Genomic DNA, 15360 nt, shown 5'->3' with positions numbered 1-15360 from the left:
CCCCGCATTGGGCTCCCTGCTCAGCTGGAAGCCTGCTTCTCCCTCTCCCACTCTCCCTGCTTGTGTTCCCTCTTTCGCTGTGTCTCTCTCTGTCAAATAAATAAATAAAATCTTAAAAAATAAATAAATAAATAGAAAATAAACAGACCTAGCTGAAGGAATTGGTTTATGCAGTGTGGAGTCTATTTCATAGAGCATGCTGGCCGGAAGAGCAGGCTGGGAGCTCTGGGGTAGGGGTGGCTCCTGCAGTCCGTAAGGGAGAACTTCTTTTTCTCAGAGAAGCTTGAGGATTTTTTTTTTTTTTTTCCAAGACCAGTCAACTGATTAGGTGAATCTCACCCAGATCACTGAGGATAACAACCTTTCCTTTTGTTGTTGTTGTTGTTGTTGTAGGAAATATTTTAATTTTATTTTTTAAATTTAAATTTACTTAGTCAACATATAGTAGTACATCGTTAGTTTCTGATGTAGTGTTCGATGATTGGAAATATTTTAATCTTGAGTAAAAATAACGATCTTTGTAGGAGCATTTAGTGAGAAAGTTGCCAAACTTTTTGTTCCACACACACGTACAGAGAGAGATACCTGTATGTATACATATATACATACAGAGAAAGAGAAAGCAAGAGAGAGAAAGATTTATTATACAAATCAGCTTGCATGACTGTGGATGCTGAGAAGTCCCATGATCTGCTGTCTGCAAGCTGGAAACCCAGGAAAAGCCAGTGACATAGTGTCAATCTCAGTCCAAAGTCCTGAGAACCAGGAGAACCAATGGTGTGAGTTCTGGACCAAATCTCAAGGCTGGAAAACCATAGGGCAGGTGGTGTAAGTCCCAGTCTCAGGGCAGGAGAAGACCAATGTCCCACCTGAACAGTCGGGCAGACTCTGAATATTTTATAGTGCAGCTGCTACTTTAGTTACCAGTTTGTGATGTAAATATTTAAGATCATTTAAGTCATTAAGAGTGTTTTTTTAAATGGCTTGTATCATACATTTTTTTATTTCTATTGTTTTTAAAGATTTTATTTATTTATTTGAGAGAGAGAGCGTGACACAGAGAGAGCACAAGCAGTGGGGAGAGGCCAGAGGCAGAGGGAGAAGCAGGCTCCCCGCAGAGCAGGGAGCCCGATGCGGGGCTCGATCCCAGGACCCCGGGATCATGACCTGAGCTGAAGGCAGCCGCTTAACGACTGAGCCACCCAGGTGCTCTGTATCATACATTTTCTAATAGAAATATGTCATTATTATAACCTTTCCTTTTAAGTCAACTGACCGTACGTGTTAACCACATCTACAAAATACCTTGACAGCAACACCTAGACTGGTGTTCGACTGCATACCTGAGCACTGAGCCTAGCCAAGCCGACGCACAAACCTAACCATCCCAGTGGCTGCAGTACAGGAGGGTATCCTAAACTGCATGAACCAGTGAGTGGCAGTGGAAATGAGTAAGGTGTGTCCAGTTTGTACTGAGTGTAGAGTTGATCTAGGGTAGGGGAGGAGATGAAGTTAGACAGTTTAAGGCCCAACGTAGCACTGTTGGACTAAGGGTTTGGACTTCCGAGCTGAAAAGACAAAGCAATGCTAGAGCGGCAATGCCCAACAGAATTTTCTGTGGTGACGGAAATGTGCTGTCTCTGTGATGTCCGACACCCTAGCCCTTTAGCCACATCTGGCTGTGGAGACGCTTCAAGTGTGGTGCTGGTTCAGAAACCTCCTCGGGACCTTCCTGGGTAAAATCTGAAACTGACCCCATGCATGAAGGGAAGGAGAGACTGAAGAAAGAGGCCACTCCAGATCCGGAGGTGGTAGGTTTAATAAGCAAGGGAACTTAGAAGGCTTATCTTGGGCAGCCCCAAGGCAGAATCTTAACCCCCCGCTGCCAGAATCTTAAAAGTTTATATAGAGGCCTTAACTGTGTTCAGTCATACAGAGCGGCCAGATGGTCTGAATTCCACATCACTATCTCAAGGCTATGTCCTTGGGGCAGCTTCTCGAAGCAGGGAAGGTGAGTGGAATAATGCACATTCCAAGGGCAGAGGAGGGGGTGAGGAGCCTCCGATTGCTGGGGTCCAGCTCCAGGGTCAACCAGCGGTCACGTCCTCTCGATGACCTCCCGTACCAGGTGACTAGGGACACAGGGGAACCGCATTTTTGTTTAATTTTAATTGACGTAAATTCAGGCGCTCGGCGGGCTCGTAGTTCCGGTGTTGGACAGGGCAGCTTACAGAGCGTGGCTAGGACGGCAGTCTGGCGGGAGCGTGTGGGAGGCATCGGAAGGAGCGGAGGCAAGCAAGCGGCCCAGTCAGCGGACCACTCTGACAGTGCCAGGCGGCCGGGCAGCGCGGGAAGAGGAAACGAAGGGAAGACAGCTGGGAGGTGAAGGGCAAGGGAACCAAAGATAATCTTACTTTCCCCTCCTCGGCCACCTAAGCCCTTCCTGTCGGTCAGATTTCCCCAGCTCATCTTTTTCTCGCTGGCTCTCCTCACGCTCCCTCCCTTAGCTGCAGTTACGCAGAGCCCTGTGTTACCCTCCTTACAGTCTGAGCTTCTCCCCCCTCAACCTCAGACCTTGATATCTCCGCTCGGAAATCTCACGATTCTTAGGTGTCTTCCCCTCCCAGCTGTGCTGCTCTTCCCGTTTTGTGCGCTTTGGTAAATATACTCACCATCCCCTCAGTGGCTCAAGCCAGATACCGCCGAGTCCTTCTGACGTGCTGTGTCTTAGTGTAAAGTCACGGCTTGTCTGTCCCTTCGTCTTCATTTCTGTTGCTACCCCCTCAGACTAGGTCGCTTACTACCTTTCTTCCCTGGACCCTCACAGCCTCCCATTACCACTCTGCCACCCACTGTCTGTTCTCTAAGCACTTCCTTGAAAAGCAGAAATCAGATCATTTCCTTTCTTCTGCCATGTGGAATGGAGTCCCCCCACCACTGTTGCTTTATCTGTAATATTACAAAATATCACAGGATAAAGGGTTAGTTAATTTCAGTTGATTTATTTAATAATATTTATCCGTTTAATATTTCTGTAACCCTATTAAGCAGGTACTTTTGGGAAATATCACTGAACTGTCCCTTGGGGCATATATTCTAGTGAGAGAAACAGACATTAATCAAATAATTACATGAATAACTACACAATTAAAATTGTGAGAGGTGACATTTAAGGAGAAATATAAGGTGCTCTGAGGGTATAAAAGGAGGAGACCTAAGCTAGCTGGGACCGACAGGGAAGGGTTTAGTAAGGAGGAGTTAGCTAGGGAAAGGGAGGGATTCTAGGTTGTGGGGGCTGCATGTGCCAAGAGAGAAGGGAAATACTTTACTTCAGTGGAATACAATGTAACCATTAAAAACATTAATGGAATACAGAACCTGACAACTGCATTGGGACAGAATGTGGTCTTAAATTTCCTAAGCCATCTGGAGCAGCTTTTGGAAAGCAACAAGACTGAACCTTTATAAAACTTGAGTAAGATGGTTCTGTTAAACACTTTTGACTTGAATATAATCTCAAGTCAATTCAGCAAGTATCTGATGGCTTACTTTTCTTAGGGGTTATAGTTTAAAACAAAAAATCGTTTTCTTCATTGTTATAATCCAATAAAAATGATAGTATGTATACATAGAAATAGTTTGACATATAGGTATTTTATCATACTATTATTATAATTTATATAATGCAAAATTAAGAGCCAGAATGAATAGTATAAAACAGTGATTCTAAAGGTTTTATTTCCTACACTTTACACTCTTAATAAAATATGGACCCCAAAGAGCTTTTTTTATGTGGGTATATTGGTACTTCCTATAGTAGAACTTAAAACTGAAAAAAATTGAAATGTATTAATTTACTTAAACATAACCAATGATAAACTCAACATACATTAACATAAAATATTTTAATGAAAAATAACTATTTTCTTAAAACAAACCGTTAGTGAGAAGGGTAGCATTATTTTATATATTTTACAGATCTCTTTAAGAGAAGGCAGCTTGATTTTTATATCTGCTTCTGCAGTTAAAAGGTGCAGTATGTTGATTTGGTTGAAGTATATGAAGTAGATCCAGCCTTACACAGATAGGTAGTCAGAAAAGAGAGGAGTTTTTAAAAGTCTTTTCAGGTAATTGTGGATATTCTTCTTTGATACTACATTATAACTCGACAGGTAGTAAGCATCTTAAAGGTTGGTTGTAATATGGAATGTGAAACCATATCAACAAATTTGTTATATATTGAAAACCTGTCTTGCATTTCGAATGAATCTTTACCCAAGCATAATTTTTATTACTATGCATAGAGCAGATGAAAATATTGGTTCACTGAGTTAAGTAGCTCTCACAAATGTTGACCCATTTCATTATACAATATGAAAAAATGACATTTGTTAACACACATCCAGTCTCATCAGAAACACTAATGAATATTGGGAAGCTGTCAAGTTCACAGTGGTGAATGCAAGTTGTCCTAAATTCTAATACTTGCTTGGAATTTTATCATTAGCAATAAATATTGTCAGTTGTTTTTCCTGAAATGACAGTTTCACTTTGTTCATTTTCGGAAAAATATCTGCCAAATACCCAAGTCTAGGTAACTGCATTTTGTGTCAGTCATCTGTCAAAAAAAAATCTGTGGAAAAAATTGGCAACTCAAAAATTATACAAGCACTTTTCATCCAGACAACCATCATACTTTAGTGTGCATCAGAAGTGCTTTATGGGTACTTCCATTTCTTCACACAGAATAGTGAAAAGCCATGTACTCCAGGGTCAGGATTTAATAAAGTTAGTCATTGTTACAGCTTCCTCAAGAACATGTTTAAGGGAAGTGACTCTTTACTGTAAGTGGTGGTGAAGAATGTAACGACAACTAGTACAGTTTGGTGCTGCTCCTGAGTAGTGCTAAGACTACCCCCCATTGCTTCTGCACCATCACTGCAGATGTTAACGCAGTGAGGAAGACAGATAACATCTTAGTATTATAAAAATGATTGTGACCCTGTGGGCCCCCTGAAAGGGTCTCAGAAATTCCCAGGGGTCCTCGGAATACACACATCCATTGGCATAGTGAGGGAGAGAGAAATGGGAACTTATTGTTGAGAAGAACTGAGTTAGAACTTGAAGCAGAACTAAGATTTGGATAGGTGGGAAGGAGAAGGGAAAGGGATTTTAGGAGGGGGAGTCATGTGAGTAAAGGAGTAGAGGCAGGAAGCAGCATGACGTAACCAAAACACTGATGACAAAGGACGGTTGAGTTGGAGGGTTAGGAATGGGGAGTGATAATAAAATACGGGATGTGATGAGATTATGAGGGATCTTGAATACCCACTGGAAATGTTTACACTTTTTCCAGGGGTCATTGGGAGTAACGGAAGGTTTTTGAATCCTGTGACTTGGACATGTTGGTTTAGGACCATCCTTTTGGTAGAAGTGTATAAGGTGAATTTGATAAACAGGACAACTGGATGCAAGGAGCCTGATTGGAATATTAATTGTAATCTAGTTTGTAAGGGTCAAGAATGCAGGCTGGAGAGATGGCAATAGATGGAACAGGGTGAAATGTAGACTAATTGCTTCAGAGATAGAAGCAGTATGAGAACTAAAGAAGAAAAAGTCAAAGGTTACCAGCATATTATATTTTATAACCCCAATTTCTTGCCAAGGACATTGTTAGGGAATTGGACAAAAACTGTGTGTTTCTATATAAGGTCTAACATAAGACTTTTTCCTCTCCCCAGAATCAGAATGCTTCCTTTTTTTTTTTCTGGTAACAAGAACTGGATCATTGAACACATTTCCTTTTCGCCCTGCTGCCAGGAGGCTTTGTGCCAAATGTCATGTTGAAATCACAACAGTTACAATTGTCCCAGTGGTTAGTACATTTTCTTCCTTCTATTTTCTCTGGCCCTGAGTCTCTATCTCTATTTACAATTCATTAATCTTATTATTTTCACTCTGTTTGATGCCAGATGTCATAAGACCTCTTTTGAAAGAGATCGGTGGTGGGAGAGTCTTTTAGGATTCCTGGTACCAGTTCCAATTCGAAGGGGGTGTGTTCCTCACCCCCACACACACTAAGCAATTCTCAGACACCAGTTGGATATCAGAGAATTCAAGTCAATTCTGACACTATCTACCAGGAGATAGCATCAGAGTCCAAAGGTTAAGGACTCAGTCCTACAAAATTCCCTTCCACTCCCATTTGAGACTACAGTGGCAAGCCCCAGGCTGTTACCAGAGCTTCTGATGAACTGCCTACAGATTTGGAGGTTCCAACAACCTCCTTTCTAGGTTCAATCAATTTGCTGGAGCAGCTCACAGAACTCAGGGTAACGTTTACTTATATTTACCAGTTTATTAAAGGATATGAATCAACAGCCAGATAAAGAGATACATAGGGCAAGGTATGGGGAAAGAGCTTGGGGCTTCCATGTCTTCTCCAGGTCTGCCACTCTCCCTGCGTCCCCACGTGTTCATCCACCTGGAAGCTCTCCAAACCTAGTCCTTTTGGTTTTTATGGAGGCTTCACTGCATAGCCATGATTGGCTAAGTCATTGGCTGATTCAAACTCCAACCCCTTTCCCCTCCCTAGAGGTGATGGAGGGAACAGAAAGTTCCAACCCTCTGATCACATGGTTGGTGCTCCTGGAGCCGGTCCCACACCCTTGGGTGGGGTCCAAAAGTCATCATTAATAAGAAGACAACCATTTCACCTTTATGTCTCTGAAGCATTTTCAGGACACGTGGATGAAGACCAAATACATCTGAGAATTTTAGTCATCTGAATAACAAAATATGTATTTCTTATAAGTCATTATATCACAGGGAGAGTAAAGTCATGATAGTATATTAACCCTTCACATATTTTGTTCACTCATAGTATAGGGCACTCTACATCAGTCACATTTTACTCAGAACTTGAAGAATGCTAAAAACTCTGACGTACAGAACCAACGCACCAAGGTTAAATGTCAAAGAAATCTGATAAATTCAGTTAATCTGGTTGTCCAATTCAAAGCAGATGAGAAGCAGCAAATAAGAGGGTAGTGAAATACCTATTAAAAATAGGTAAAGTGATACCAAAAGAGATGACTCTTCATAATCTGAGTAATGGCAGAGAAAGATGGAGGTGCAAATTCCTAGTGATTATGGATTATGTGAATGCACCCAACACAGCTAGTAATTAATAAAGAACTGTTACGTGTTAGAGAAAACCAACAACTCACAGTTCTTGAGCTTTTACCATGTTCCAGGCTCTGTGCTTTTGCTATTCATGTATCATTATACTTAATCTTCACAATAACCATGCATTTCTTTCTGTGATTTCCCCCTTTTCACAGATGAATAAATAGTTCTAAAGAAATAAAATATACACATAAAGGCACACTGCTTTGTATGTGGCAGAGTTGTGTTTTAAGATTGGCTCAGCTGGATAACAAAGCCCATGTTCTTTATTCTTATTTGGGACTTCCTTCATTTTGACCTTCTTAATAATAATAATAGCAGTTAAGTTATGTTCAATATCCCTTTAAAAGATATCAAAAAATACTATGTACTGTATTTGAGAAAATCTAGAGCATAAGAAAGTTAAAGTAACCCTTATTAATTGGTATAGGTTTATCTAAAAATACATTTCCTGGGCGCCTGGGTGGCTCTTGGTTAAGCGACTGCCTTCGGCTCAGGTCATGATCCTGGAGTCCCTGGATCGAGTCCCGCATCGGGCTCCCTGCTTGGCGGGGAACCTGCTTCTCCCTCTGACCCTCCCCCCTCTCATGTGCTCTCTGTATCTCTCATTCTCTCTGTCTCAAATAAGTAAAATCTTTAAAAAAAAAAAAAAAAAATACATTTCCTCAGAGCACTTTACTTCTTGAAAATTCCCAACAATTGATGGGAAGAGGATTTTGTAAAGTGTTATTTATTATTTACAGTCCGTTTCAAACATTTTTGTGCCATTGTTTTAAATTAGTCCTATGGGCTTTTTTTTTTTTAATTTTGTTTTGCAAACATCTGTGCATTCGCATTTTCGTACCACAAAGAACAGCCATTCCTGTAAACTGTTAGTGAATTAAAGGAAAGAAGGTAATATTTATATACAACATTAACCAACTGATAGGTGTTGTCACATTGCTTTACTTTGCTGAGCACTAGATGCTCTGATTTTCTTTTCTTCGTCTTGCTTTGAATGAGCTTGTAAACACCAATTCTCAGAGAAGTAGTCTGAGAAGATTATGGCCAATGGATACATGGGACATAACAGTCCATGAGGGAGTGACTGTTGATGACAGGACTCTTGTGCTACAAACTCTGAGCAGCTGAAAGCGAAAAAATAACCCAGGGCAGTTCTTAGATGAGAAATGTCAACATCCTGTGAGAGATGAAGAGCCTCTGGGAGTGACGGATTGTAACTTTAAGGGAGCCTGCTGAAGAGGAATTGGACAGGAGCCTAGGAAAGAGCTTGACTTGTTGCCTTGGTTACACCCCCAGTGCTACCTTCCATAGTGTCTTCAGCTTGACAGTCTGAATAACGAGTTTGAAACTCCGTTTTCTGTTCTTTCTCAGATTATAATCACCTTCTGTGAGGTAGGCTTTTCTTTCAGAAGCATAAAATATCAGGGACTGGTGATCTGGGTCACATGTGACTCAGGTGACTGAAAAAAGGGAATAGTTCACATCGATGGATTTGGTGAATGAGAACTACCAGTAAATATTTTTGAGTTGTAACCAGTTAGTTTTCTAAGAACTGAAACTGGATATGCGAAAGCCACTTGAAATATGGTTGACTGTGAGGAATAGGAGGGTAGGTAGAGGGGCACCCTGTGGTTATGAAGTCACGTGAAAACTGTTGTTCCTTAAGACTGATGATCTTACAGTTGTGGATAGAATATTGTGACAGTCCATTAAATCATCAAGGATCTGGTTGTAGCAATATTATTTTGGTTCTAATGGATTCCAGAATATAAGATTGGGAGTTATTTCTTAAAGGTCCAAAAAGTGTAATTAAGACAACCATCTTGCTAGGTGAGAAACCTATAGAACATTTTTCTCAAGAGGTAGTACAAACTGAAATTTTGCTAATAGATTCAAAACATGTTTAAGAATGTTAATTCCATAATGTGATATGAAAGCAAAAGCAGGACACTTTGGGGATATTGAAACCTTAAGAGGCTAGCCTCCAGGAGGATAATCGTTCCCTCTCAGAAATATTGTCTTATACCACTTGACTTGTTTTATCACATCTATCACTTTATCTTTCCTCAGACTTTATTGGGAATATTTACAGCTTAATCTCACCCACATTTCACCAGTGTTACCATTACTGGATGTGAACTGTGCAAACCAGTGATGGCTGCTTCTAGAAAAGCATGAAAAAATCGCTATAGGCGTTTTCACACTCTTTTTCTTTTTCTTTGTGACTTTTCTTGTTCCTCTTCTTTTCTGCAGATCACCTTTAAGGAATGCTAACCATAGGTTTTAAAATGGCTGGAAAGTCTATGGAAAAACAGGAGAGAGAGGGGAAAAAAAAAAAAATGAAAGTCCCAATCCTAGCTCTCCCCACAGGGTTAAGGAAATGGTTCAACCAGAGACCCTGCCCTAGGAGGAGCCTCCCAACTGAGCGTCCCCCTGTAATTTTTCTGAAAGCCTGTTATCTACCCTAGTGACGGAACTCCTTGTAAGGAAGTTTTACTTTAAGAAGGTCATTCAAAGTTCTATTTTCATATTTCCTCAAGCTTGGTTCAGAAATCTGAAGACTATATAAAGTCATGTGAGAACTTCATTTGATAAAACTACTGTTTCCTTGGCATGGGCTGGAGGAGAATATTTAACAGTAATTATGCTTAAGGCAGTATGCCTTTATACTCACCCAGCATCTGAAATGTGATGTTCTAATAATAGAACCCCAGAGTTTATTTTAACACAAGCAAAAGGAAACAAAGGCAAAATGCGGAGACCCAGTCAGCAAGCTGTTGGCATGTGAATGTTCGTTCCCGTGTGTATAAACCAAAAAGACAGAAGCAGGAGCAGCATTTTAATCTACTGATCATTTATAAGTCAACTATATCTATCCCTGTTGAGAAATGGCTAAAACCCATCAGTTCAGCTATTTGCGAGAACTAGTTATAGCCATTTACCAACATAAAATAGCAAGATTGTTTTTTAGGAATTTGTACATCAATTTTTAACCTGCAACCCAAAATCACTTATGAACTAGGTAAGTATTAAGTTCTAAATTTTTTTTGGAAATTTTTGAGTCAAAATATATAAATGATATTTGGTAGTTATATGCACAGGTGGCATATAAACTATAACGGAAAGTATGTCAGCTTGGGGCAAGGATCTCTAAAATTCGTATCGCACATTCCAGTTCAATGTCTGAATTTCAGAAAACATGTCAACATTGTTGAACCCAGGACTGATGGACGGTACCCTAAAATATTTCTTCCTTTTCTTTTTGGGACTTAGCTGGTAATTTTATGGGCGCCTTCTGTATTGCCATTTTCCCACTTGCCCCATTTGCCTACATGGTCTTTAGGATCTTATCAGTAAAACCCAAGAGAATCCACTGAATGGGGATTAAATAATAATATAGTTCAGTTAGGTCAAGAATAATAATTGGCATTTTACAAAAGCCATAATTCAGTTGGGCAGTACCCATAAAAATGCTGGCACTCTCTAATTAAAAAGTGCAAATGAAAAAAAAAGATATTTTGATTATCATGGGCAAAGTGAAAATAACTGAAATCTAGTGAGGGTGGGAAAAGGCATTTTCATACTCTGCTGGTGCAAGTATTCATTTATTATAAATATTACAGATGACAGTTTAGCAACTTACATGTCAAAAGCTCCTGAAAAGGCCATGCCACTTAAGATCTGCTTCTAGAATTTAGCCTAAGGAAATAGTAATTGAACATGTGCACAGATACGTATGTACAAGGATGCTCATTGCATCAGTGTTTATAAAAGCAGCAAATTGGAAACAATTTATATGTTCATCAGCAGAGGAAATGTTTATATTGTGGTGATTAAACATGACACAGAGCTTTATATAAAGCTAGAAAAATGTCTATGATAGATGTTTATAAAACAGTATGTAGGGTATGGTACCATTTTGGTTAGTGTGAAAACCTGAAAGGAAATACTCCAAAATACTAAGTTCAGCTGAGCTCTGGGATGTGGGATTACATATGACTTTTATTTATTCCTTTTTACTTTTCCGTATCTTCAGAATTTTTTTATATTGAGTATATATTACTTTTATCATCAGGGGGAAAAAGGTGATTTTTTTTTTTCTAAGAAAAAAGTAAACAGAGCTCATGCTACATGCAAGGCTCAGCAGAGAGCTCAGAGTGACCAAGACATGGCCACTGGCCTTCAGAAGTTAATAGTGTGGTTAACAGAGTGGGAAAGGAGACTGATTTGTACAAATATTCTGGATCACTCTTGAGTACACCTTGATCATTATAGCATCACCATCAAGGGATCTTTGTGGAATATCCTGACATGCTTGACTCTAAAACAAACCAGAGTCCTAGTTCTGGATACACCTTCCTCCTGGAACGGGCCTTCTTTCCACCGACTTCCTTCCCATCAACATTCCTGAATGCCTGAGTCCAGTCAAAAACATGCTCATTCCCTCCAAGACACCAGTTACTGAGCTGACTTCTTGTTTGGCTCCCTTGTGTGTCCACACATTTCTCCTTATCCCTGTTAACTAACAGGTTACTCCCTCTTCTTCTACCCTGCTTTCCACAATACCAGTCTTTCCACCTTCAGCATCAAGCCTTCCATACTGGCAGTGCCTGGCATTTTTCTTTCTACTTTGCATTTTCTCACTATTACTTGTTTTTACCAGCTGAGGAGGGGACCTAATAAAAGGAAAGAATTCGTCCTGGTCATTTTTCTCTCTACACAATTGTGTAAAGCAAAGAAATTCCACTATTACTTATGCTTTGAATCTCCCTGAATTCTCCTACAGTTAGGGAAAACACTTGAGAATATATCTCATAACTGTATGGCATGTAAATAAAATTTCATTGTGCTCCGTATTTTGTGAGATCTAAATATTTACATAAAGGCTTTTGCTTCTAAACTTTGGTTTCCCTAGAACTTGCTCTGTGCATGGATTCAGGGTTTACTGAAAAATAGAAGATCCAATATTTTCACTTTAGTTCTCTGCTATGATTAAAGTTTGCTTTTTTCCTATTGTGTCCTTGGAATTAATTAGCTTTGTTTTACTGGTCTGAAAGACTGCAGAGAGTCACATTTTTTCCACATTCACATATCAGTTGCTCTTTAATTGTGTGCGTATTTTGATACTGTTTATTTTTCATAATGTAATTCCTCAACTATTATTGTTAGGCATTACACCTTTCTTGCATCCTGCCTCGTATAAAGGACGAGACCATTACCCAAATAAGCTCGGACAACTCTCCAATATCATAGTAAATGACAGCCATATTAGGAATAGACTATTTGAAAGTTCTGGAGATATAATCAGATGTCACTTGCTGTCCAGGGCAAGTTTCAAACACCCTTACACATAAAAGTTTGAGCAAAAATCCCAGTTGGACTGTTTTTTAATGAAGATCTTGGACAAATAAATGCAGCATTTTAAGCTCTAGGAATAGATGCCTCTGTTGTGGAATGGGACTTCCAATCTTGTTTTTGCCAGGTTATTTGAGGACCCGATTTGTGGACGCTTGAGAAGAATGAGATTGGACAAATGTTCAGCAGCAAGTCATTTCATGGTCTTGCCCAGTGCTGATATCGGGGATTCCAGGAGGCTGCTTAGTAAGATGGGCCACTCACACAGTGGTTTCCCAGGTCCTCTCTTACCCCAGCCCCTCTTTCTCCACCTAGAAGACACACCTCATATGACCCTTCATATACCTGAAGCATCCTAGTCAAGAAGTGTAAGTCCTTAGGGGAGCCTGGGTGGCTTAGTCGTTAAGCGTCTGCCTTCAGCTCAGTTCATGATCCCAGGGTCCTGGGATCGAGTCCCACATCGGACTCCCTGCTCAGCGGGAAGCCTGCTTCTCCCTCTCCCACTCCCCCTGCATGTGTTCCCTCTCTCGCTGTTTCTCTCTCTGTCAAATAAATAAATAAAATCTTAAAAAAAAAAAAAAAGTCTAAGGCCTTATTTCAGTCAGAGATTGCTTATGAGAAATTTTCGTACCAAGTAATTATTGGAAAATGCTCATCTTGGGGCTTGTCTTTCTGCCCACTAGGACGTTCTTTCTCAGTCTCTTGTCCTATAGTAAGTACAGAGGTCTCAGCCAGACCCAGGGATGGGACTGGTACCCACCCGTACGTCTTAGCCAATAGCAAAAAATTTTCAAGTTCTTAAATTCACAACTCTAGCTTAAAAGCACTGGGCACAGTATTTTGCTGCTGCATTTTTTATCCTGATTTGGTTGAGGCGAATCCTGCCCTCTGGGGCTTTTTGTTGAAGGAGCCGCCCCACAAATAAAAGAGGAAAAGAAGCCAGCTGAGAGGAGGGAGGCCTGGATAACATCATTTGCATGATTCACACCTGACCTTCTTTCTTATTCCCTGTCCTGTTCTCCTCAGCCAAGCTCTTACTGCTCAGACCAGCATGTCTCCTCTGTATTCCAAGTGTGAAATGTCAGAGGTAGCAGCCAAAGATAGAGGTGGTCAGGTCACTATTCCATAGTGGTTGGCAGCATGGGTTTTGATATAATGACGAATGAACATGGGTTGGTTTTTTTAACCCCTGCAGCCTTTAACTTAAAGTACCACATTAGGTCAGGTGGCCACCAATGCATAAATGAATGTTGGATTGGTGGAATCTAGTATCCTTTGGACCGGTGAGGGCATTGGGTATTTTTGTATCCTTTGGGTAAATACCTAGTAGTGCAGTTGCCGGATCCTAGGGTAGTTCTATTTTTAACTTTTTGAGGAACCTCCATACTGTTTTCCAGAGTGGCTGCACCAGCTTGCATTCCCACCAACAGTGTAGGAGGGTTCCCCTTTCTCCGCATCCCCACCAACATCTGTCGTTTACTGACTTGTTAATTTTAGCCATTCTGACTGGTGTGAGGTGGTATCTTACTGTGGTTTTGATTTGTATTTCCCTGATGATGAATGATGTCGAGCATCTTTTCATGTGTCTGTTGGCCATCTGGATGTCCTCTTTGGAAAAATGTCTTCTTTCAGGGTTTTTGTGTCTCATCTTGGTGTCAAAAAGAGTAAAGATCAGGTTTTGAGTAGGGACCAAGAAAGGCAGAGAGGTCAGGACTTGAATAATTCATCACTGAACAATCAAGTCATTTTTAAAGAGGTTCAACAGTATTTATCCTGAGAGATTATTAAAATTTTACTTCATTAGAGCAAAACTTTAGGAGAGGAATTCTTATTCTTTCCAATTTTAGTATATGTGCTGCCGAAGTGAGCACTACTTATTCTTTCCTGCATTGAGTTTCCCCCTTCTTCCCAATTGCCTAGTAGGAAGTCTTCTACCAAGAGATGGGAAACCTGGATTTCATAACAGCGGAAAACTGGCCTTCTATTCCCTGGCATTGCATTCCAGTAATACCATATCAGAGTTTGACCTAGTTATTTCATACAGACAGCTGATGCCAAGTCATTGAGGCTTTCCTCCAGTGAGGCCATGGTCTTCTGTCACACATGAAAGACGTGTGTGCAGACCAGATTACGTGGCAGCTGCCTGCCAGCCTGTGTGGCCGAGCAAGGGCCGTGTGCGGGAGAGTGCCTGGAGCCATGTGCAGATGTGGTGCTCGTTCCAGGCCTCATTCTCCAGACCTTCACTTCACTGAGTCCGGCTGGATGCCACCAAGGGCAACAGAACATGGGCTACAGAGAACAAGTGGCTTTTGTTCAAAGCTTTTCAGACATCTGTAATGATGACCAGATTTTTGTGACTCTGTTCCACCCCACCCCACCTCCCCTTTGCCATTCTGAAGAAATTATTCTTTTTTTTTTTTTTCCACTCTACACAAAATTTTCCTCTAGCAGCCGCCCTTGCTGTCACCAATAGTAACATCTTCATTGAAAGGAAGAGAAATGGAAGGAGCCCAAAGTCCTTTGTGGCTGAAATTTTGTATAGCTCTAAACACTTTTTAAAGCTGATGGATGTTCAGTAGCTGAAATTGTAAATAAAAGAACTGCGTAGTGCACCAGCCTAAGGCACGGATGTGTCTGTTGTCCTGGCCCCTCGGTGCTCCGGCTAGGGAAGTCACAGTCTGTGGTTAGAATCCCTGGTTAAGTGCAACTGGCATTGAGGGTGTGTTGAGTTAGGTTACACCGGCAGCCTGCACTCCACAGGTGAAGTAACCTGCTAAATGGGAGGCGGCTTGACTGCTAGCAAGAAACCTTCAC

General features: G+C 40.8%; 1 protein-coding gene and 1 long non-coding RNA gene across 4 annotated transcripts in view; one reads left to right on the top strand and one right to left on the bottom strand.

Moving 5' to 3' along the window:
* Nucleotides 1-15360, top strand: part of ANO6 (anoctamin 6) — a 183853-nt gene that overhangs the window by 85497 nt on the left and 82996 nt on the right. The window lies entirely within an intron of this gene.
* The window catches only part of LOC135364438 (uncharacterized), a 32389-nt gene continuing 19287 nt past the window's right edge, over nucleotides 2259-15360 (bottom strand). Inside the window, exon 3 of one of the 2 annotated variants that reach the window (XR_010411547.1) lies at nucleotides 2259-2375. This is a non-coding gene — a long non-coding RNA (uncharacterized LOC135364438). Of the gene's footprint in view, nucleotides 2376-9367; nucleotides 9493-15360 lie in introns of those variants that run through there. The other variant, XR_010411546.1, reaches the window with a different exon arrangement.

This window comes from Mirounga angustirostris, unplaced genomic scaffold (assembly GCF_029215605.1).
Source record: "Mirounga angustirostris isolate CCGP_5_RB_7025 unplaced genomic scaffold, mMirAng1.0.hap1 SCAF_5, whole genome shotgun sequence".
In the NCBI taxonomy this organism is placed as follows: Eukaryota; Metazoa; Chordata; class Mammalia; order Carnivora; family Phocidae; genus Mirounga; species Mirounga angustirostris.
This window is presented reverse-complemented; position numbering and strand designations above follow the sequence as displayed.